At 37.3% G+C, this 23,366-nt stretch overlaps 1 protein-coding gene and 1 pseudogene across 1 annotated transcript in view; both read left to right on the forward strand.

Moving 5' to 3' along the window:
• Znf385d (zinc finger protein 385D) overlaps positions 1-23,366 on the forward strand; it is a 764,160-nt gene that overhangs the window by 305,663 nt on the left and 435,131 nt on the right. The gene's annotated exons all lie outside the window — the stretch shown is intronic.
• Positions 12,633-13,395, forward strand: LOC116084561 (annotated as a pseudogene).

Raw genomic sequence — 23,366 nt, forward strand, 5'->3', positions numbered from 1 at the left:
AAAAAAAAAAAAAGAAAAAAAAAAAGAAAAGAGCTGTTCTGTCACAAGGTAGAGAGAAGCTGGTCTGCACTTTCTGCTCTCTCTGCAGCTTCTTCGTCTCTCTTCATCTCTCTATTATGCTTTCTAATTCTCTTTATGCATTCTACGCTCACCTCTCTCCTTCTGCACCTTAGTTTAATGTCCCCATTCCTAGCTTACGGTGCCCATTTTAGGAGAATAAATCCCTATTTTTCCAAGCATCATTTCTTTTTATTTTTTACAAAAGTTCACACATAAATTCAAATCATAAATTAATTAAGATTACAACAGAGATGTTTATACATACTTATACTGAGAGTCTAAAACTATAAATTTTGTGACTACATTAGCATAAGTTTTGTATAGATAAACCCACTCCATGTTTTATCTTCTGTCCTTTTATCTAAAATAAATCATTTTTTCCTTTTTTTCGACCTTTAGTTAATTGTTTTACAGCCTCTAGAAATGTGTCCCTAACTGGAAATATCTGATTTATATCTCAGAAGCAATTAATTCTTGACATATGAAGACTGGCAGAGTTCTAATTACAGTTTTCCCATCAGAGAGGGCTTTAATAGCAGTCATATTATAAGAGGCTTTATAATTACTAGTATAATTTTAGGAATTCTTATTGGATCATCATTAGGAATTAAGAAACCATGTGCTTGTCTATATAGCATCATTATAATATAGTACATTTTCACTGATCTGCAGAAATTTGTTCAGTAGGCTGGGCTAATGTACAGTGATATATTAATATAGGAATCTTTCCTAAAATGTTGTTCCTTCAACCCTGTTGTGGAGAACTCATTCATTGTGTTCATAGTCTACAGTGAAAACATCTCAGGAAAATCATATGCTAGCTTTTAACCTCTCCTAGATGGCTCTGGTCACATAGTGTGGACCTACTGGATGTCTGCATGTAGAATAATACAAATAGATCCAAATTTATCATCTATTAGGCCCACACGAAGTGTTGAAGATGCTTTCTTTTTTCTATTATATATTTCTGACTTATTTTTGTCTTGCCTACAAGATGCACTGGGATAATGGATTCACAAAGTTTGTGGAATGGACCAACCAATGACTGGTATAACCAGAGACCCACACCAAAAGAGGGAACCCATCCATGCCCAACACTGCTTAAATAGCTAGGATCCAGAAGCTGGATGGCTCAGAAACCATCTGCAAAACAAAAAACAAAATAAAAAACAAAAACAAAAAACGAAAAACAAAGAAACAAAACAAAACAAAACAAAACAAAAAAAACAGTGAAGTGATTCCTAATGATATAATATTCTACTGTACTCATAGGTGTGTTGTCTAGCCCAATCATTATCCAATAGCTTTTTTCAGCAACTGATGGGAGCAGAAATAGAGACCCACAACCAAATATTAGACAGAGCTCTGAGAATTCCTTAAAAGGAATGGGAAAATATTATAGAAGCCAGAGGGGTCAAAGACACCAGGAGATTACAGCCCACAGAATCAACTAGGCAGGGCTCATGGGGGCTCACAGACACAAAAACCAAGGAGCTTGTATAGGTCTGCACCAGGCCCTCTTCATAACTGCTGTGGTTCCTTAGCTTAGGGTTTTTGGAAACCAACAATGAGAGTAGGTTACCTCGAACTCTTTGCCTACTTGTAGAACCCCTTTTTCTTCCTACTGGGTTGCCTGTCCCGCCTTGATATGAGGGTTTATGCCTAGTCTTATCACTTATCTTGCATATTGAGTTCAATTATACCTATAAATGGCATAAGTAAAACCATTAACATTTATGCTTTAACAAATGTACATATTTAGTGTTTCTTAAGTCCTCATATATATGTAATACCTAATTAAAATCAGGATACATATTCAAATAATTATCTTCAATTAGTCTCTAACAGATATTTGAAATTCAGATGGAGTATGATATTTAACCCAAATACTATCAACATTTAGTCTAAATGGCCATAAAACACGTAATTAATGCTTTCTCACTCCCCTTGTTAACTATGTACTAATGTGTTTTAACACTAGTGACAATTACATCTACATAATCAGATATAGTGTCAGTTTGATGAAACACAAGGCAAAAGAAAGGCCTTAAGCAATGCTGAGATTGATGATTCTAGTTTTGTTTTATGCACACGTGTTCCCATCTAGTTCATCTGATCTACATTAACATGGGAACTTTAATCCTGAGTGGTACAGTGACTTTTATTGACATATTCAGCTTGAAAAAGAGCCAGATTTTCTTAATCCTTTAGATTAGACAGACCTCCAAAACAACTTTAAGAAATAGGCTTTCTTTCATATTTATGCAACATTTGGTCCATTTCCCACCACCCTCCTCCATGGCTACCAGATACTTCCAATGAGTCTTCTGAATGTGTGAATTCTCAGCTTTTCCCAGACTCTGCCTTCATTAACTTTAGTGACAGTTGGGCCTCATATATAGACTTCTCTCCTTTTAACTCATGCCAACATATTTACCATAGATCTTATTTCATACAGGGTCTTCATAATAAGTTAGCTAAATTAATTCATTTTCACCAAATATTTATGATTAGAAATAGCTAAATCTGATAATTGCAGCCTTCTTATTTCAACAAAAACAACGAATAATTAAAAATTATATGCAGCATCAGGTAGTGGATACAAAATTGAATGTTAAAGTATTTGTACTTTCCTGAAGTCTACTTCCCCAAGTTCTTTTCCTTACCCATTATTTTGATGTTAATTCATAAAGGGAGAAAAAGAATGCAAAGCTACTCTGATATCAGCTTAGGCAAGAATAGCAAATCAACAGTGCTTGCATTGCTAGGGCCCCACTTCATCCCTGACCTTAGAGCTGCTGAGCCTAGCTACAGTGCAAGTTCTGTCAGCATTGTAACTAAAATTCCTTGCTGCCACTACTATTGGAACCTGATATAATGATGACATATTATAGAGAGTCTAGCAGAGTCAATTTTGCAAAAGATACCCAAGAAGTTAATGACATTAGCTTACGGCAATACAACTGGTCCCTTTCAACATAGGATCAAATTCTGTGCTCCTCCAGCAGGGGCACAACATGGGACTGTATACTCCTTGTACATGTTGACATGATGGATGAAACTATATAATTTGGGGTGTGTTAATAGAATCCCTCTCAGCCACATGCAAGGGAAAATATTCCATAGTTCTCCAGCATATTTCCTGACAGAGTTACAAGATTCACAAGGATGTTCACTTTCCGATACCAACACATGGTTTACTATCATGCTGTTTTTTCATCTCTAGCTATTCTAACGAGCACAATATTAAGTTGAAAAGTGTTCCTATACTTTTTCAATGATGCAATTTACAAGTAAGTGCTTGAATAAAGTAAAGAACTGACCTGACATTCTTGACACTCCACTCAGTGCTTTTAGCCATTCCTGAAAGAAAAAAAAAAGTCTCATGGCACATGACCTCTGAGTTGAGAAGCTTCATGCTTCAACTTAACAGGTTCATGTTCCCTAATTATACTCATATATATACATCCCTCATTTATCTATAAACAGCAAAGACAAAATTAATAATTGATTATTATAAAATGGAATGATAATAGAAAATACAAATTGATAATATTGATAAATAAATACAATCTATAAACAAGAAATTAAGAAATATGGGCAGAGTTTCAGTTCCTGGGCATGGAGTGTGAAGCAGAACCATGAGGAAATCAAGAGAAATAATGGAGAGAGGAGAAGAAAATTCAAGGTAGGTGAATCATGAAAACATGCCCATGTGGGCTGGCCAATTGTAGTAAGAATGTCATATATCGCTTGGGGTTATTGGCAGAGAAATAGACATAATAGCATAGAGGATAGATATCTGACCAGCTCTAGTACTGATTAAGGCTTACAATAAATATAAAAGTTTTAACTCTTTTATCTGGGATCTGAGTAATCAAAGGTAGAGTAGAAAACACCAATTGAAATTAAATATTTATTACAATGACACACTAAGGAACAATTACAGTAATAATAGAGAGATATGTCAATTTAATGACAGTACCTTGTACTTCTGATATGCAAATTAATCTTTTTTTCTGCCTATCTTGCATATACTTCCACATGTAATAAATACATGAATAAATAAGTATAGAGCAAATACTTTGCTTTTTCCCACATCTTCCACTGAAATTGTTCACCTTTACATAATACTCATGTACCTGTGAACTCCCCCTTAAATGTAGACACTTGAGTAGAAAATGAAACTGAATTCTGATTCTGGGGACTAGTTAGATGAGTTGTAATATTTTATTGGTCTTTTATTGCATCAGCATGTAAATAAGAGTTAATTACTTATTGAATATATTTTTTCTCTTACATTATTAAAAAATTACAAAGGTAGACCTGGGATGTAGTCTACTAAAATTTTTAAATGGTTACTATCATCTTGAGAGCCCCATAAGGCATCATAGAGTAGCTATAGGACAAATGTACACTTTGCAACAATAGAATTTCATTAGCATAACTTCTTTGCCCAAGTTTAATGGCCACTTAAATTCTAGAAAAAACAGTGAGTAATGATGATAACTGAAGCAAGGCACTCATCTTTAAATAGTTCTCTACAGAAAACATTCTAAATCTTATCTTTTTTATTTTGAAGAAAGAAGTGCGAGCCTCATATACGGTAGGTTTGCCATACGTGCTAGCTCTAAGTGCCAGAACTATGCATTTAATAAGTGTTCACAATTCTATAAACAAGTACTCTTACTGTGATTACAGGAGTATATGCCAAGTTCTGTGGCTCCCTTAAGCTTAATCTCCACAGAACTCCAATCTATCTACTAACTCATTGTGTTGCTTGAGGAAAATCCCCTCTCCTTTCAGAGCCTCATACACTCTTGATACTCTAAAGAAATATTACTGGGAATATGACCTGGAATTTATAAGATTTCTCAGAAGAGCAGGTTTTGGATACCTGACTCTATATGTGGGGATAAAAACTAGTGCTGACTTGATGAGTTTGTGTGTATGTGTATGTGTGTGTGTGTGTGTGTGTGTGTGTGTGTATGCATGTGTACATGTATGTACTCTGAGATTCCTTGTGGTTTGTAACTGAAATAAACTTTTACAGAAATTACAGAATCATATTATACTTTCAGTATATCTATAGTATGAACGTTAAATATGTCATTTTATCAATTTAGCATGATAGAAATAGAATATGCAGAGAAATGCTGCCATGAAGAATAATAATGTAATTTTTCATATTTAGAGTAATGTTTGAACTTATATTTTCTAATTGGTAGAAGTATAACATTCAATATTGTATATCTATTTTTAACTGTCCATTTTATATGTTGTTTCAATATTTTTATTCTCTAAATTTTATCCATTTATACAATATTTAAGTCATATCTATCTTCCTCTTTCTCTCTCAAAGTTACTCAGTTGTTTTCCCTCTCAATTCTAGAATGTCTTCGCTTAAAAATATTGTTATTAATAAACATGAGTTCAATTAGTGCTTCCCATACACAACTATCTATTAGGGAATTGTAACTAAACAGTGGCTGTGTGCTCAAAAGAGAGTAATTCTCCCTGGCTCAGCAGCCATCCAACTCCACCTGATAGCTTCTCCAATTAAGGTAGGACTTCAGAGCACTTCACCATCTCTGCTGTGAATTTCTTCACTTGATTTTGCACAAGTCTTATGCATATAACAATATTTCTGTGAGTTTATGTGTGCAGTAGCCATAGACATGAAATTCACACCCCTGAGAACACTTCCAACACAGATGTAGACCTGGTAAGTGAACCAGCATTAATTTGCTTTATTCCAGCATCTACTACATGTGTATGAAATTATTTATTTATATTTGTTCTTTTCTTCTCAATCTGTCCTTACATAAGTCATCTTGTATGTTTTATCCCTTTTTTCTTTTCCATTATATCGTCAGAAATTTGGGCACTTTGTATTTCTTAAATCCATTTTGACCATATAGATAAGACAGTGGGCTATTTATTTTTATTTTACAATTTTTGACATTAAAATTGCATTGTTTAGGAATGTAAAATTCAATAAGGATTTACTTCTGAAATTTCTATTAACTTGAAGTAAATGTGTCCTGAAACTCTATCATTGAAAGGCCTTTGACTATCTGATTTATAATAAACTGTATTCTGAACTAGAAATCTGATTATTTTTCTTCAATAAGATGTTTTCTGACTTCACATTCACCATTTTATTTATCTACAAAATCTCTGTCTCAATCATGGAAGACTTGCATTTTAAAATGATTTTAAAACTGACATTTAACAGTACAAATTTCTGCTGAAGGCCATTCATATGCACTGTGTTCTTTGTCTTCTAGACTCTAACAAGGCTTGAATCTGGTGCTTTTAGAGCAATGGCTTCCACACACTATATCTGAGAATAGCTGGCTTCTAGTCTGTTCCAGACATCATTTGGGATGTGCCAATTATCACCTCATCATCATTTCTGTTTGCCAATATCTACCACAAGTCTTAAGTGATTGCTTACCTCAAAGGTAGTGTGTAGTCTTTGAGTACAGCTAGCTACTTATTTTGCAAAAACAATTTTGTCTTTGCAAATATTTGCCACTGTCTCTATGAGAAAGAAAGTGACAATCATCCAACTACATTATTGATATTCTAATGTTTCAATGCCACTAATCCTGTGTATCTTTTTATTTCCATTTGGTCATTAAACATATTTTTTTATATTTTTGAATGCTCTTCTTTAATTTTCTGGAAATTAACTTTTCCATGTGCTTGCTCAATGTGTAACTTTCTGCGTTTTTCAAAATTGTTTGATTGGTTCATTTGTACCCATGCTATGCATTTTCTCTGCTTTTCAGATAGAAATGCAAAATGTTGACATTCTTACTAAGGGTTGAAATCTTAAGCACTTCCATTTACTGCTATTGAAATGGCTATTCTTGTGGGGACAGCTGGAGCTTGGGGAAGAATGAAATACTCAAATCAATTCTTTTGTGGCCTCCATACTATGCAGAATTTTTTTCTGATTAATTTGAGGGAATTTCACATATTCTAAATATTTCTTTCTCTTTAGTACAGAACTGTCAAAATATCTTAAATATTATCTCTGTATCTTAATTACCAATCCTGCTAAAGAAATTGTACCTTTCGGAAGTAACTGACTTGCTGTTCTAATCATTTCCAGAGCAACTAAGTCAACTCAAAAGGTCACACTCTCGAACAGCAATGTTTCCTGGGAATTGTGAATATGTATTCTTGCATGTGACCTAGAGTTTTGGTATGGCCTATTTTAATGTTTATACAGTTTCATCGTGCCCTGAACTCAACTACCTGACTATCCAGAAATCTATTTAATTTGTGTTTTATAAACATGCCTATACTACCTCCTCCAATCCCTAGCCTAAGTTTTCTGAGTCATATAAACATTGCAAGGAAAAACTCCTGGTTTGCAGTGCCATTAGTCAATTATTCACATCACTCTCACCCAGGACTACATGGACTTGAAACTGACAGCCACTTTATTGCCTCCATGTTACCATGGGAACAAGATGGGACTTTTCCTATAACAATTCTGAGCATCTGCCAAAGTTCTGACCCTCTGGAATATAGATAAAACTGGGTCTCCTCATACTCAAACCTTCTCTGTTCTAATCACAAGGGCCATTGTACAAATTTATTTCAACTTTTCTCCTTCTTCTTGTTCTCCTCAATGCACACAATCTTTCCTGTCAAAACTGATCTTACATGACAGACTTAATTTATGGGACTTCCTCTGTGTGGATTTGTACAAATCACAACACTATACTGTCCTTTTTGAGGCATAGGTATAGATACTCAAGCAGACACTAATTTCTCCATTATTATCTTGGGACAGAAGGGAAAAGTCAGCTGGGAGAATATAATTCTATATTCTGCTTGCAATATTCCTTAAGTAGATGTTGAATTCCGTGGGACTGTTTCCTAATTTGTATATTCCTGTCAGTTACAATGTTGTTTGTATTTCTGTCAATATTTTCTAGTTTCCAGAAATGTTTTCATTATCTCTCCCTATACTGATAGCTTCCTCCTTGCCTTTGTATCTTACTAATATCCTCTTAAAAACTGCTTTAAACTCTCAGCCTATAAACCAGTTTGAAACTCCATGCCATATTGTAGATTTTCAGCATGGAAAGCTTCCAGGGATCGAAATCTAGTCCAGTTGTATATTGCTAAGTATCAAATCTCATCATAGTTCAGAGATCTCAAACACCTATCATTCAGTCTGCCAACAAGACTATAAATTACATATGATCAGACCAGTTCAGAGTGCTGATGCTAGGTGCAGTCCATGCCAGTGGGGCTAGCTTGAAGAAAGAAAATTCATTGAACATCACTCATCTGGCTAGCAAGCTGCTACTGAATGTCTACTTATGTCGTAGAAGAAAGGTAAGTCTTGTTAGAAGATCATTTCTAGGTTCCATAGTGAATATTCCAATATGTGAAACAGAAGTTTCCAAATTCTTAAAGTTTGAATCTGGAAAGTAACATTAGGTGACCCTAATTGGTCCTTACCAGCCAGTCACACACAGACTACAGATGAAAAGTAGAAGGTCACTGATGATACCTCTAAAGGAGAATTGCCTCAGAACATTATTAATCCAAGATTTAGGACTTTAAGGATGATAGTAGTAGACTTTTTCTAGTTAATACATTTGGTTTCATTTACAAGAAAGAAGGAGTAGGTTGGAATAGGATAGGAAATTATATTTGTGGTATATTGCATTTTGCCCTATATTTTTCAAAATACACAGGTTTTTATAATATTTTCATAATTAATTCATTTTAAGGAGTTATTTTTCAGACATTTCATGTATCACAGGATGTCTGCAAAGTTATGATGTAGCAAAGAATGTGCTTGGACTTCTAATCTGCTTGCTTCTACCTCCTGAGTGCTGGGATTACAAGGTGTTTATTACCACCTAATTTATAGAGTGCTGGGGACCAGGGCCAGGTGTCTTTCATGCTGGAGAAGCATTCTACCATCTAGGTTAAAGCTCAATCCTTTAAATGTACTTAGAATAAATTAAATTATATTAAACAGTGGCAAATTTAAAACATTCTGACAAAAAGCACCTATAGACAGAAAGGATTTATTTGACTCACAGTTCCAGGTGTCAGTACACCATTGCAGGGAAGTCAAGGTAGCAACAGTCACATCACATCCACAGTCAACCTCTGAAACTGTAAGCCAGCCCCATTTAAATGTTTCCTTTATAGACTTGCCTTGTCTACACACAGTAGTGAAACCCTAACTAAGACAATACTTAAGTATAATTTTCAAGAGGCATATTTTGTCAGATGAGCCTATGTAAAGGTTCAAGATTGACTGAAGCAGAAATTCCATTCACTGACAGACTGTCCTACAGAGATGATGGACTATCCAGAGTCAACTAGGCAGAGGATATTGGAGGACATTCCCAGTTAGTTCAACTGGTGCCCAAGTCATGTGATGGAAGGGAAAGGAAACACCAAAATACTTGCTTAAAGGAAGTTAGACTGGAGAATAAAGAGAGACACTGGTCCAAAGTAAGTGACATAAAAATATCCATAAAGAAATAAAATTCAGAATAAGAAAAGAGCCTCTTGAGCTGTGGAAAGAGTGAAAAGATATGTCAATCATGAAGATAGTACTGACTGGAAGCAAGCCAGTGAGGAACATCCCTCCATGGACTCTGTATCAGCTCCTGCTTCCTGACCTGCTTGAGTTCCAGTCTTGACTTCCTTTGATGATGAACAGTAACATGGAAGTGTAAGCTGAATAAACCCTTTCTTCCCCAACTTGCTTCTTGGTCATGATGTTTTGTCAGGAATAGAAATCCTGACTAAGACAAATTGGTACCAGAAGTGGAGTATTTCTGTGACAACTTGACCATGTTTTCGGGAGGACTGTGAAAGGACTTTGGAACTTTGAGCTAGAAGAGCCATTGGCTGTTAAGAACTCTTTGGGATATTCTATAGGATCTTGGAAGATCATGTTCAGAACAGTGCAGAAGATGGAAGCCTGGCTTGTGAAATTTCAGAGGGAAGATTAAAGACTCTTATCAGGGCTGTTGCTATTTTTATTGTGAAGATTCTGTGGTTTTGGTTAGCTGGGGCTGAAGAATCAGCTGTGATTAACAAGATATCAGAACTACTAAGGAGAAAACATTGCATTACTGGGACTATTGATGCTGGTTAGCTGGAGTTAAGAAATTAGAAGTGATTAAGATGAGACCAGAATCACTGAGGTGACATCTGGGAAGTGTTTTTCTAAGAGCACAAAGAGGCTGTGTTCCAGAGATAGCCAAGGTTGTATCTTGTGCTGTGGCTTGACTTGGTAATGTGTAAGAGTCACCCAGGTGGTACTGGTTTTGAAGGTATGAAGTGGTCATGAAGAGCAGCTGAGGCTTGGCACCCTGAGAGGCCATGGAAGGCCATTGGTGAATGGGCAGCCTCGGTTTGCAATACATGGCCCAGGACTGAAGGGGTCATGCAAAGGAGTTGAGGCTTGGCACCATGAAGACAGTCTATGAGAGGCTATTGTTGAAGCCTAGTTACAGTGGAAGACAGCAGTGTTTTGGAAATGCCAGTACCATGCAATGATGACCAAGAATAGCAGCAGCAGTGGAGCCTAGAAATCAAAGTGTGTGGGACAAAGAGCAGAGCTGGAGAAGTGACCTAAGCCCTTAGAAGAGCCCAGAAGATCGTGAGTTGGATCCCAGACATTGGCTTTGCGTTTGATTGTGACTGTGCCCTGATATTTTTCCCTTTTGAAGGAAGAAAGTATTTTAGTGGAGCTCACAGTGAAGAGACTTTGAATTTTAAAAGATATTGGACATTTTAAATGCATTGAACTTTTCATATGTAAAGACGGTGGGACTTTAGATCTTGGGGATAAGAAAGTAAGGGTTGAGGCTTAATAGTGATGTGTTTGTGTGTCAAGTTGACAAGGAGTCAATTGTACTGGCTGGTTTTGTGTGCCAACTTGACACAGGCTGGAGTTATCACAGAGAAGGGAGCTTCAGTTGGGGTAGTACCTCCATGAGATCCAGCTGTGGAGCATTTTCTCAATTAGTGATCGGGGTGAGGGTCCATTGTAGGTGGTGTCCTGGGCTGGAAGTCTTTGGTTCTATAAGAGAGCAGACTGAGCAAGCCAGGGGAAGCAAGCCACTAAGGAACATCCCTTCATGGACTCTGCATCAGCTCCTGCTTCCTGACCTGCTTGAGTTCCAGTCCTGACTTCCTCTGGTGATCAACAGCAACATGGAATTGTAAGCTGAATAAACCCTTTCCTCCCAACCTTCCTTCTTGGTCATGATGTTTTGTACAGGAATAGAAACCCTGACTAAGACAGTAGAGTTTCAGAAAGTATCTCCTTGAAGATCTCAGTAGGGCAGTTAACTAAAACACACAATGTCTGTTTTCATGATCTGACACAAAATTTAACACAGTCACATATTCCTAGTGTGGCCCCTTAGTAACACTTCTGGATTGAGGGTGGATGATGGGGAGCCCTCTCTAGATGGATTGTCTCAAAGAGACATTTCTAGATTCCTTCCTGGAAAAGGTGAGGCACATTCAGAAACTGCCCTTGCTGTCTCCGAGGCTCTATTGATGCACACTTCTTCCTCCCCACCTTCCATCCTTTTACATGGCCTTCATGTTTCTTAGCCTGAAGATTTTCCTTGTGTAATTGTAATTACCTTTCCCCCTCTCCTTTCTGGTTCTAAGGAGTTACCTTCCCAATTAATTCTCAGATCCTCCAAGTTTGCTATGGCATCTTTTCCTTGAAGTACTGTCATGTCTTCATATTTCCATTGAGAAATGTTAATGACTCAAGACTACAAAGGGCTATTAACATAGGTGGAACAATGGACAATTTGATCACAAGATATCTATCTATGTTGTTATTCAATTACCAAGAAATGTATTTGTAAATTTCAAGAACTCAGTCGACTATGGGAATTTCTGAATAAATACTAGTTTATAATAGGGTTCAGATAAGACAGAGATGCATAAGGTGTTTGGTAAGATGGAGAAGGAGCAGTTCAAAAAATATCTGGGGTACATTAGAAGAATTGCTTCATGTATCAAACAGATAGCAAAAGCATTTTCCAAAAGCATTGAAAATTCAACAGCAATAAACCTTTCGTTAATTAAAATGTATCAGTAGAAGACAAACATGATTGCTCACACATGTCATGTCAGCACCCAGGAGGGTTAAGCAGGAATAATGCCATGACTTTGATTTCAGCCTGAAATGCATACCAAGGACAGTTCTTTAAGAAAAAAATAAAATAAAATTCTACCAATTTGCTTATTAACATTCAATGAAGTAGAATTATATTTATTTAGAAATTATGGTACTTCTTAATTTATCTATATTAAGGAAGTAAAGAAATGGGTAGAGTCTTTAGGAGTGCTTTAAGAGTGTGCACTGGGCGGCCTGAGAGAGGCGGGTCATAACTGTACTGAGATGCTGGTTGTCCTGAGAGGGTTTCCAGGGCTCCACTCCGGGACTGAGGAGCTTCAGCACAGCTTGCTGGCCCCTCGGGGACCAAGCACTAGGTCGTGGGGCTGTAAGTAGCAGAAAGAGAATGAGTAGCAGAAAGAGAATGAAAGAAGTAAATAATCTTGACAGTATAAAAGAAAAATGGGTTTGTGAAACAGGACCTCTGACAGTCAACCCCTCAATGATAATCAACAAAAGGACTATGACTATTTTGTTGACAGCCTTTTTGAGGAAGCAGGCAAAGCTGGTGCCAAATGCTTGTCCCCCACTGAGCAGAAGAAACAGGTAGATGTAAATATAAAATTGGGGAAAAATGGATTCACTGTCGAAGATGATTTTAGAAGATACTCTGATGATTCAAGTCAACAGTTTCTAGACTCCATCAAAAAAGGGGGGATTGCCTTCAGAATTACGGGTAGTTTTTGATAAAGAGAAGGTGGATGTTAATGTTGAAGATGAAAAAAAAAATGAAGTACGTATGTCTACAAAGCCTGTGTTCCAACCCTGTTCAGGACAGGGCCACTGACTAGGAAGTGCTACACCAAGAATCTTTTATAAAGCAAACAGTGTTGAAGTTGACAATAAAAGTACATTGCTGTTTCACTGAACAAGTTGGAGCCCATTACGAAGATCCAGATCTGGTTAGCCAACGGGGAAAGGACTGTCCAAAGATTTAACGTTTTTCATAGGGTGAGCCACATCAAAGACTTCATTGAAAAGTACCAAGGGTCTCAGTACCCTGGCAACGGCTCTTTTTTTCCTCAGATTTCTGGATGAAACGCTTACACTGGAAGAAGCAGATTTGAAGAATGCTGTAATCATTCAGAGATTTCCAAAAAACTGCCGAGCCTTTTAGAAAAATTTGATAGTTTTTATTTTTGAGAGACTGAGAAAAATGATGGTTGGAAGTAGACATGCAGAAGTGAGAGACAGAAGTCAGTGTGACTAAACTTGTGGTTTGAGGGTTTCTTAATCCCTTTAGGGGGTGTAATCATCACAAGCTAGGAGAGTGACATGGCTGTAAGCCAGAGTCAGTGCACTTTTCTCAACGGGTTATTAAGAAAAAAAAAAACCCTATTTTCAAATACTAGTTAGCCAATATGACATATTAAATAGCTATGTCATTAATCTTAATGTGTTCTAAATTGGCAGAATATTCAGTTAGCTAAATCAGCATCAGCATTCAAATATTATTTCCAAACAGCATATATTCATATGAATGTTAGCTATCTCAGTTTTTAAATAACAATGGATTAAAATATTATACATGATATATTAAAAGCATCAATGTAATTATTATATTGCCTGTGCTTCATCCTCAGAGCTTTTCAGTTTCTACTCTATGATGGCAAAAGATACTCAAATATTCATTTGACAACAGTATCCAAGACTGGATACTATTCTAGGAATAAAATTGTGCACCTTAGTATAACATCACTATTAATTTGTCTACTCAGTTTTTTATATTTTCTATATGTAATTTTATGGGTTGTGAATATAGTTCAGTGGTAGAGAGTATTTGCCATGCATACATGAGACTAGTTTCAATCGATCCCCAGCATTACAAAATGAGAAAAAATCCTTTCAATTTGTAATGTAAAATCACACACACAAAAATTCTCCAAAGCTGGGTGGTGGTGGCAGAGGAGACCTACTTTGGAGCCAGAGGCAAGAGGATCTCCAAGTTCAAGGACAGCCTGTCCTACACAGTTAACCTCCAGGGTTTGAGAAACCCTGTCTAGAAAAGAAAACTCAAAAGTTTTCAAATATTTACTCATTTAAAAATAACTTTGAAACTGCCTACAGAGGTACATGCCCTAGTTCTAGCTCACACCAAGCTGAGAGGGAAGAACCAGTTGAGCCCACGAGTTTGGGTCAGCTTAAGCAACATCGAAAAACCCTGTCTCTTGATAGTAACAACTTTCACACCCGGAGAGATGGCTCAGCAGTTAAGAGCACTGCCTGCCCTCACTGTAGATCCAGATTCAATTTCCAGCATACACATGACAGCACACAGCTATCTGAAAGTATGGCTCCATGATATCCAACTCCCTCTTCTGAACTCTGTGGGCACTGCACTCAAGTTATACATAAACATACAGGCAGACAAAACATCATACATACTAAATTTTTAAAAATTAAACTAATAATTTCCAAAGAATGAAAAAATTTATAGAAAAAATTTATTGAGGTGGCATTGTATTTCCTTTTCTCCAAAAATGTAATGTCTAACTTAATGAAGATAAAGATCCCCACTTGTTTCGCATTCGTTGTGATGCAGCATCACATAGTTTATAGCCTCTAGGAGACAACACTCCATTTGTGGGAATGAAAAAGAAACATTCAATTACATGCTTAGGAAAGACAGTTTGACAAAGGGTCATTTGAGAGTCCTTCCCAAAGGGCCAAACATGTAAGTTCACACTGATCATAAGCACTTGAGAAGCTGAGGCAGAAGGATTGCCTTGAGGTCAAGGCCAGCTTAGTCTGCAGAATGAGAGTCTGTTAACACAAAACAACAAAGTCTATTCCTGCGCCTGCCACAAGTATTGTGCTTCACTGTCTGAGATGGGTGACAGCTGCACTTGGAACCTTGAGTGGCTCTTAGGTATTTAGTGTAAATGCATGGCTTCTACATTAGGCCCAATTCCACCCCGTATGCTTCTCCATGGACAGTGAATGGCCCCACCCAAGTAATTTCCACACTTGAGCTTTATCCTCTTCCCACGTTTACTCAAGCTGTCCCTCTTTAAGCTGAACTACTACTGGTATAACTTGTGCCTTGCTTCCCATGCACAGATGAGGCAGGGCTGGGAAGTGTGAATGAGGTTTTAAGTAAGGACTCAGGAATAACAAGAGGGAGCCTATGTGCATAACCAGATGTCCTTTCTTTCAGCCCTTTCTTCTGCGGTCCTATCTTAAAGATGCTTTCTTCCCTAGCTCCCAGTCTTCCATATGCCAGACTTCTGCATTTTGGGTGGGCGGTGTGGAATGAAGGAGAGCGTCTTTATTTGCCCTTTACCTAGGAAGTCAGCTGGTATATAACAGAAAAATTAAATATTTGTCCATAACATTTACACAACACTATCAGAGCCCTTTTTAGCAATATAAATAATTCCTTAACAAAAAAAAAAAGGTGATAGTAAAGCCAATGGTTTTATTTTTCAGATATAGGAAAAAAATTTGATTGTTAATATGTTCAGGAATCTCTAAGGAAATGTTTCATATAGGCCTCTCCTGAAACCTCTCTATTTACATACTTATAATTGATAAATGGTTCTCTGTATTTTTATGAGGAGCCATGTATGTGCATATGAGTGCAATGCCAACAGAAGGAAAGTGAAAGCCATGAAGGCCTGGAGGTAGAATTAGGAGGTTATGAGCTATAGGCATTATATACTACAAACCAAACCAAAGTCCACTGCAAGAACAGCACATGCTTTTTGAAAATATGTTTCTTTTATTATTATTTTTTTTTTGCATTATGGTGTTTTTTATTAGATGTTTTCTTTATTTACATTGCAAATTTTATCCCCCACAAAAACCCCTCTATCCTGTCTCCTTCTCCCTGCTGGCTAACCCACCTGCTCCCACTAACCTGTTCTGGCATTCCCCTATACTGGGGCATCAAGCCTGCACGAGACCAAGGGCCTCTCCTCACATTGATGCCCTATAAGGCCATCCTCTGGGCCTCTCCTCACATTGATGTCCCACAAGGCTATCTCCTCTGTTACATATGTGGGTGGAACCATGGGTCCCTGCATGTGTATTCTTTGGTTGGTGGTATAGAAACTGGGAGAACTGGGAGTACTGGTTGGCTCACACTGTTGTTCCTCCTGTTGGACTGCAAACCATTCAGCTCCTTGGGTTTCTTTTTAATAAGGAACATGTTAAAATGACTTTTATTTATTTTTTATTAGATATTTTCTTTATTTACATGTCATATGATATCTCCTTTCCTGGTTTCCCCTCTGGGGGAAAAAAAACTCTATTCCCTCCCTCATCCTCCTGCTCACCAACCAACCCTCTCCCTCTTTCTGGCCCTGGCATTCCCCTACACTGGGGCATAGAACCTTCACAGGGTCAAGGGCCTCTCCTCCCATTGATGACCTACTAGGCCATCCTCTGCTATACATATGCTGCTGGAGCCAATAGTTCCACCATGCCATGTGTATTCTTTGGTTGGTTGTTTAGTCCCTGGGAGCTCTCAGGGTACTAGTTACTTCATATTTTTGTTCATCCTAATAAGGGGCTGCAAACCTTTCAGCTCCTTGGGTCCTTTCTCTAACTCCTTCATTGGGGACCCTGTACTCAATCCAATGGATGGATGTGAGCCTCTACTTCTGTATTAGTCAGGTACTGTCAGAGCCTTTCAGGACACAACTATCTCAGGCTCCTGTCAGCCAGCACTAGCTGGCATCCACAATAGTGTTTAGATTTGATGATTGAATATGGGAAGGATTCCCAGGTAGAGCAGTCTCTGGATTGTCCTTCCTTCAGTCTCTGCTCCATAGTTTGTCTCTGCAACTCCTTCCATGGGTATTTTGTTTCCCCTTTTAAGAAGGAATGAAGTAACCACACTTTGGTCTTCCTTCTTGAGTTTCTTGTGGTCTATGGATTGTACTTCATGCATTCTGATCTTCTGGGCTAATAACCACTTATCAGAGAGTGCATACCATGTGTGTTCTTTTGTGATTGGGTTACCTCGCTCAGGATATTTTCTAGTTCCATCCATTTTCTTAAGAACTTCATGAATTCATCATTTTTAATAGCTGAGTAGTACTCCATTGTGTAAGCAGACCACATTTTCTGTATCCATTTCTCTGTTGAGGGACATCTGGGTTATTTCCAGTTTCTGGCTATTATAAATAAGGCTGCTATGAACATGGTGGAGCATGTGTCCTTATTACATGTTGGAGCATCTTCTGGGTATATGCCCAGGAGTGGTATAGCTGGGTCCTCTATACACCATATTTTAATAGTGTTATTTGATTCTCTGGGGTTTAACTTCTTACGTTTTGTTTGGTTTTTTTTTTTTTTTTTGTATGTATTGGATATTAGCCCTCTATTGGATATAGGATTGGTAAAGATTTCTTCCCACTCTGTTGGTTGCCATTTTGACCTATTAACAGTGTCTTTGCCTTACAGAAGCTTTGCAATTTTATGAGGTCCCATTTGTTGATTCTTGATCTTACAACACAAGCCATTGGTGTGCTATTCAGGAATTTTCCCCCTGTGCCCAAGTGCTCTAGGCTCTCCCCACTTTCTTTTCTATTAGTTTCAGTATATCTGGTTTTATGTGGAGGTTCTTGATCCATTTTGGACTTGAGCTTTATACAAGGAAATAAAAACGGATCAATTTGAATTCTTCTGTATGCCTAATACCAGTTGAACCAGCAGCATTTGTTGAAAATGCTGTCTATTTTTCACTGGACAGTTTTAGCTTCTTTGTCAAAACACAAGTGACCATAAGTATGTGGGATCATTTCTGGGTCTGCAATTCCATTGATCTACCTGCCTTTCACTGTACCAATATCACTCAGTTTTTATCATAATTCATGACATCATATCTGCATTTCTCTTCTTCCATCTAAATTCTCCCATTTCTCCCATATACTCCTCCTTTTTCTCTTTCAAATCCATAGTCTCTTTTGAATTAATAGTTCAGTATACACACACATACATGAATATACATACACACCTAAATTTAATTTTCTCAGTCTTCATGATGGTATAATCTTTTTTTATATATGTTTTTGTGGATGACAATTTGATATTGGATAACTAATGGGTGTGTTCTTCCTTAAGGAGCAACTCTTAGCCTTTTAGTAATGTTAGAAGTTACACAATAAAGTCTCAACAACATAACTGCCTAATTATGAGTTGAACAAGCACAACAAAAATAGATTTGCCAAAGTGCACAGAGGAAAGCACAGAAGGCCAACACCTACATCATACATTACATTCTCTAAACAAATAAGCTGTCTTTCTAGCCCCTTAAACATTGTTCTTTTGTAAACATTTTGAATTTCTATAAAGTTTTGATAGATTTGTTATGCTTATTTTAAATAGCTCAAGAATAATTATCTCATTGCATATAAATTTCTTTAGCGATTTCAAAACTAAGTTATTTGAAAATGATAATGTGATAAAAATAGTTCATATTTCCTAGAAGGACTCAGATCAGATTGAAGAACTTTCTATCATCTCATCCTTAAAAAAACAAAACTTCTAAACTTGATGTCTTTCAGGACCCTGTGGACTGAACCCATCTTCTTCCAAAGGTCAAGAGTTCATTTGTACCAATAGATGACCTAAATTTTCCAGAAGGTTCTGGCTGTACTGCCATCCTAATGGGGATTGTAATTTAGTATCTTCTGTAATTAACCACCATCCATTAACCACCATTAACATTTTACACCCTCATTCTTGTAGAAAAAACGTATACATTTTTGTGATTCTCCTGTAGTGTTCTCTGGTCCTCAGGCAATGGATGGTGCTAAGAAAAAGCCAGCCCCATACATAGTTCTCACAATTATCATTATATCCATCCTGATAAAGTGCAGATGCCACTTGGTCTCTCAAATGTCATAGTTTTGTTGGCACTCCATCACAGTGCACCATAGGTGACACTTGGAATAACTGTGATGTCACCTCATGCCACTGGTTTTCAGCTTTCCCTTTCTCACTGCCAACAACTCAGCATTGCTGTCAGACCCAGAGTAGGACCAAACCATCCCCACATACAAGAATCTTTCCTTGGATCATTTCACAAAAGAAGCCTTTTAGTATTCTAAACAGAGAAATCTTAATATGAAGACTTCTAAATTTAAATAAGAGCATATGCTGCTAGTCCCAACCACTGGGAAAATTTAAACATATTTTTTCCAAGGGATTTGAGACCAGCCTTGACAGTACAGTAAGTCTCAAAAAGTAAGCATAAATTTTGACCACATTTTTGTTAGGGAAAGAGAACAGCTATATTTTTGGAAAAAGCAGATTTTTTTTTAGAAACATTGTAATTGAACTCAACTTTCTAAGTATAATGAATGATTTCTGTATTCAGCTTACATTATTTCTGTTTCATTTTATTTTGAAACCTAGTTATATAAAGAAAGGTTAGTTTCTAAGTCCCTGTTCAAATTTATGTGATTTATTCCTATTATTTGCCCATGTTTTTGGTACAATTGTGATACATCTTCTTGACAGCTGTTCCAAAGTAAGTAGGTTGAAAACACCATTACTATAGTTACCTGTCAATATTAGAGTGTTCTGTCTTAAGGATGATGTCAACATAGTGACCAGGTACTCTTGCTTTTATTGTTGAATTTTCATGCCTTTGCTAAACACTTTGCTGATCACAATTTTCTTCATGAAATACAATATAATCTCTCACTTATGAGCTCAAAGACAAGATATCTCAATGTCTTGTCCTTATCCCTCACCCTTTCCCAGGAAGGCTTATGTAAATTTGAAGGACATGTACTTCATTGCTGCATTGTGTAATTGGATTGACCTTCATGATCTGCTCCACCTATGGAGATCTCCAAGTAATGGCCACTCATTTTTTTTTCTATTGCAATACTGACAAATTTTTCATGCTTTTAGTTAGTCAGTTTTCTAATAAAAAGTCAGATGCCAAACAGTTATAAACCCAGTCTGAAATATGCACAAAATCCTCTTTTTCACAGAAGTTTTGTGAGCCTAGAAAATTTACAACTTTGCATATAGGGAGCATAATCTGGAGAAGGTAATATAGTGCTCAGAAACTTCATAGCAGTCTAAGGCAGATTGTTTGCAGTTTTGAAATGTAATAAAAATGCATCTTCAATGTATTTTAAAAATATCTTTAGTGAACAATCTTATATTTTTATTTCAATATGGGCTTTTCAGACTATCTGTTTGTTAAAATATTCCACAGCCATGAGTCAGTTGTCAGCACAGGAGTACATTTTCCATTAAGAAGTGATCTCACTGTGCTATGCACACTCGTCTACTCCAGTCACATCCAAATATCGGGGATAAAATCCTGATAAAGGATAAGAGGCAATAAGACTTCAAAAGGAGATCTGTGCCTCCTGGATTTCAGACAGTCACTGGTATCCTCTAACTCAGACGTGTTCCAAATATCTAAATACCTCAACAGGGAGGGCTCCACCCCTCTTCCTCCTGCTTCACACCTAGCTACCAGACCCAACCCCCACCTGCCTACATGACTCTTGACATCTGCCCTGTTTGCTGTATGGTATCTAAGCCTGATTCTCACCTTGGACTAAGAGAAGGAGAAGGACTAGCACTTGGACTCCCAGAAGGACTAGCACTAGAACTTAGATGGGCTAGGACTCAGATTCATGCAATCCACATTCCCCCGGGCCCAGAGCGCTTGGATAAGGATATTTGAACAGAGGTGTGTAGCAATGGGGGATGGGGAACTGGAAGTAGCCACCAGAAAATCCCAGATGCCAGGAAACCAAGAGGCTCCCAGGACTCAACAGGGATGAGATTAGTTGAAATGCCCAACAAAGGGGAGAGAGAACCTGTAGAGACTATATCCATTGGTTAGGCAAGACCCACATTTGGGGCATGGGGCCACCCACTCATCTCCAAATTTTTAATGCAGAATTGCTCTTGTCTAAAGGAAATGCTGGGAAAAAGTGGAACAGAGACTGAAGGAAAGGCCATCGAGAGACCACCTCACCTGGAAATACATCCCATATACATGCACCAAACCCAGACACTATTGCAGATGCCAAAAAGTGCTTGCTGACAGGAGCCTGATATAACTGTCTCCTGAGAGCCTTTTTCAGAGCCTGACAAATACAGATGTTGATGCTCACAGCTAACAATTGGACTGAGCATTGAGTCTCCAATGGAGGAGTTACAGAAAGAACTGAAAAAGCTAAAGAGGTTTGCAACCCCATAGAAGGAACAACAATATCAACCAACCAGATCTCCCAGAGCTCCCAGGGACTAAACTACCAACCAAATTGTACACATTGAAGGACTCATGACTCCAGCTGCAGATGTAGCATAGGATGGCCTTATCTGACATCAATGGGAGGAGAGGCCCTTGGTCCTGTGAAGGATTGATGCTCCGGTTTAGGGAAATGCCAGGGTGGTGAGGTGGGAGTGGGTGAGTGGGTGAGGGAGCACCCTCATAGAAGCAGGTGGAGAGTAGGATGGGATAAGGGGTTTTCAGAGGGGAAACCAGAAAAGGGGATAACATTTGAAATGTAAATAAATAAAATATCCAATAAAAAAGTGTTGTCTTCTCTCAAGGTGATATTTTGAGGAAAGTAATAAGTAGACAAGGCAGAACAGAGTTCAGTTAAAATCGACTAAGTTGAAACAAGATATTTGCAGTGAGTATAAAGTTAGAGTAATACACAATAGCAAAGGAACAGAATGAGACACTCCTATGCTCTCAATAAAGAACAGACATTTATATATTATAGAATACCTTATTCTTTGTTTTACTTGATTTGAATAAAGATGTTGTAAGTATGAGGAACTTTTCTTATTTTCTAATATTTACTTTTATTATTTTCAATTTGGGTTTGGCTGTATGTGATTGTGCACACTTATATGTACACACACCTGCAGCTGCTTGAAAAAGCCAGAGGCATCAGATGTTCTAGAGCTGGATATAACCATATGTGTGTACACACACACACACACACACACACACACACACACACACAAACTCTCACACACACATATGGTTATGTCCTACCAGCATTGACTGCTAATAACTGAATTCTGGTTTTCTGGTATGCTTAACCTCTGAGTCATTTCTCTAGCACCTTTTGGGTTGTTTTTAAGAACTCACACATAGTTTTAAAACAGGGCCTCTAAGCAAAGAGAACAAAGCACCAGAAATTTGACTATTTCCACCATGGTACTCCAAGGTATAGAAATATATTCATTGTTGTATTTGCCTGAATTTTAGATTTTTCTTTTATATATTTTAAAAATGGGTAGATCTGTGAAAAATAGGATACTTGAAGTGTGTTGTCCAAGAATAAGTTTCAAATATTGTTCAACTTGTTATTAAGGTTAAAATGATACTTGTTACTTAATGAAAATTCAAATTTAAAATTCATATACGAAACAAATGTCAGTGTGGTTAACATTTGGTTGTTAATCTCAGTATGTCAGAGGCTTAGGCAGGGGAGTTTTAACTTTAAGGCTAGCTTCTTCTTCACAGTAAAGTTCCAAGACAGGCTGGACTATATGATAAATCTAGGACTAATTTATTTTAAAGATTACTGCCTCAATGTTTTCTTTGCCAGAAACTAAAAATAAAATGACTCCAAGAGCTGTACTCTTGGATTTATAGTCTAAGAACTAACATAAGCAACTGAGAGCCTCTTTCTTTACATTTGAAATTTTGAATTCCATATTGAAAGATAATTTTATGGCAAAGTACTAAAGAACCATTTTTTAAAGTAAACTGGAGATGGAAGTAAAATATTTACTGTAGTATGTAGTAAAATGTTAAGATAAAATCTGCTACTTTGGCTCTGCTTCACCTGCTTGCCTTGTGAGACTGAACAACTGCTGGATCCTTGGACTTACATTCACAGCTGTTGCCGACCATTGTTGGGAGTTGATTGGTGGGAGTTGGACTACAGACTGGTATTGTAGATGAGAAATTGTCCTGGATCATGGGAAAGACTTTGAACTTTAAAGACCATTGGAACTTGGACCATCAGTTCTTTTTTTTTTCCTCAGGGAAATATAACTTTATTTGTATACTCATTTGTCCATTTTTTTGATATTTTCTTTATTTACATGTAATTTTCTCCATTCCCAGTTTCCCCTCCAAAAAACAAAG

The sequence above is a fragment of the Mastomys coucha genome, unplaced genomic scaffold, assembly GCF_008632895.1.
Source record: "Mastomys coucha isolate ucsf_1 unplaced genomic scaffold, UCSF_Mcou_1 pScaffold9, whole genome shotgun sequence".
In the NCBI taxonomy this organism is placed as follows: Eukaryota; Metazoa; Chordata; class Mammalia; order Rodentia; family Muridae; genus Mastomys; species Mastomys coucha.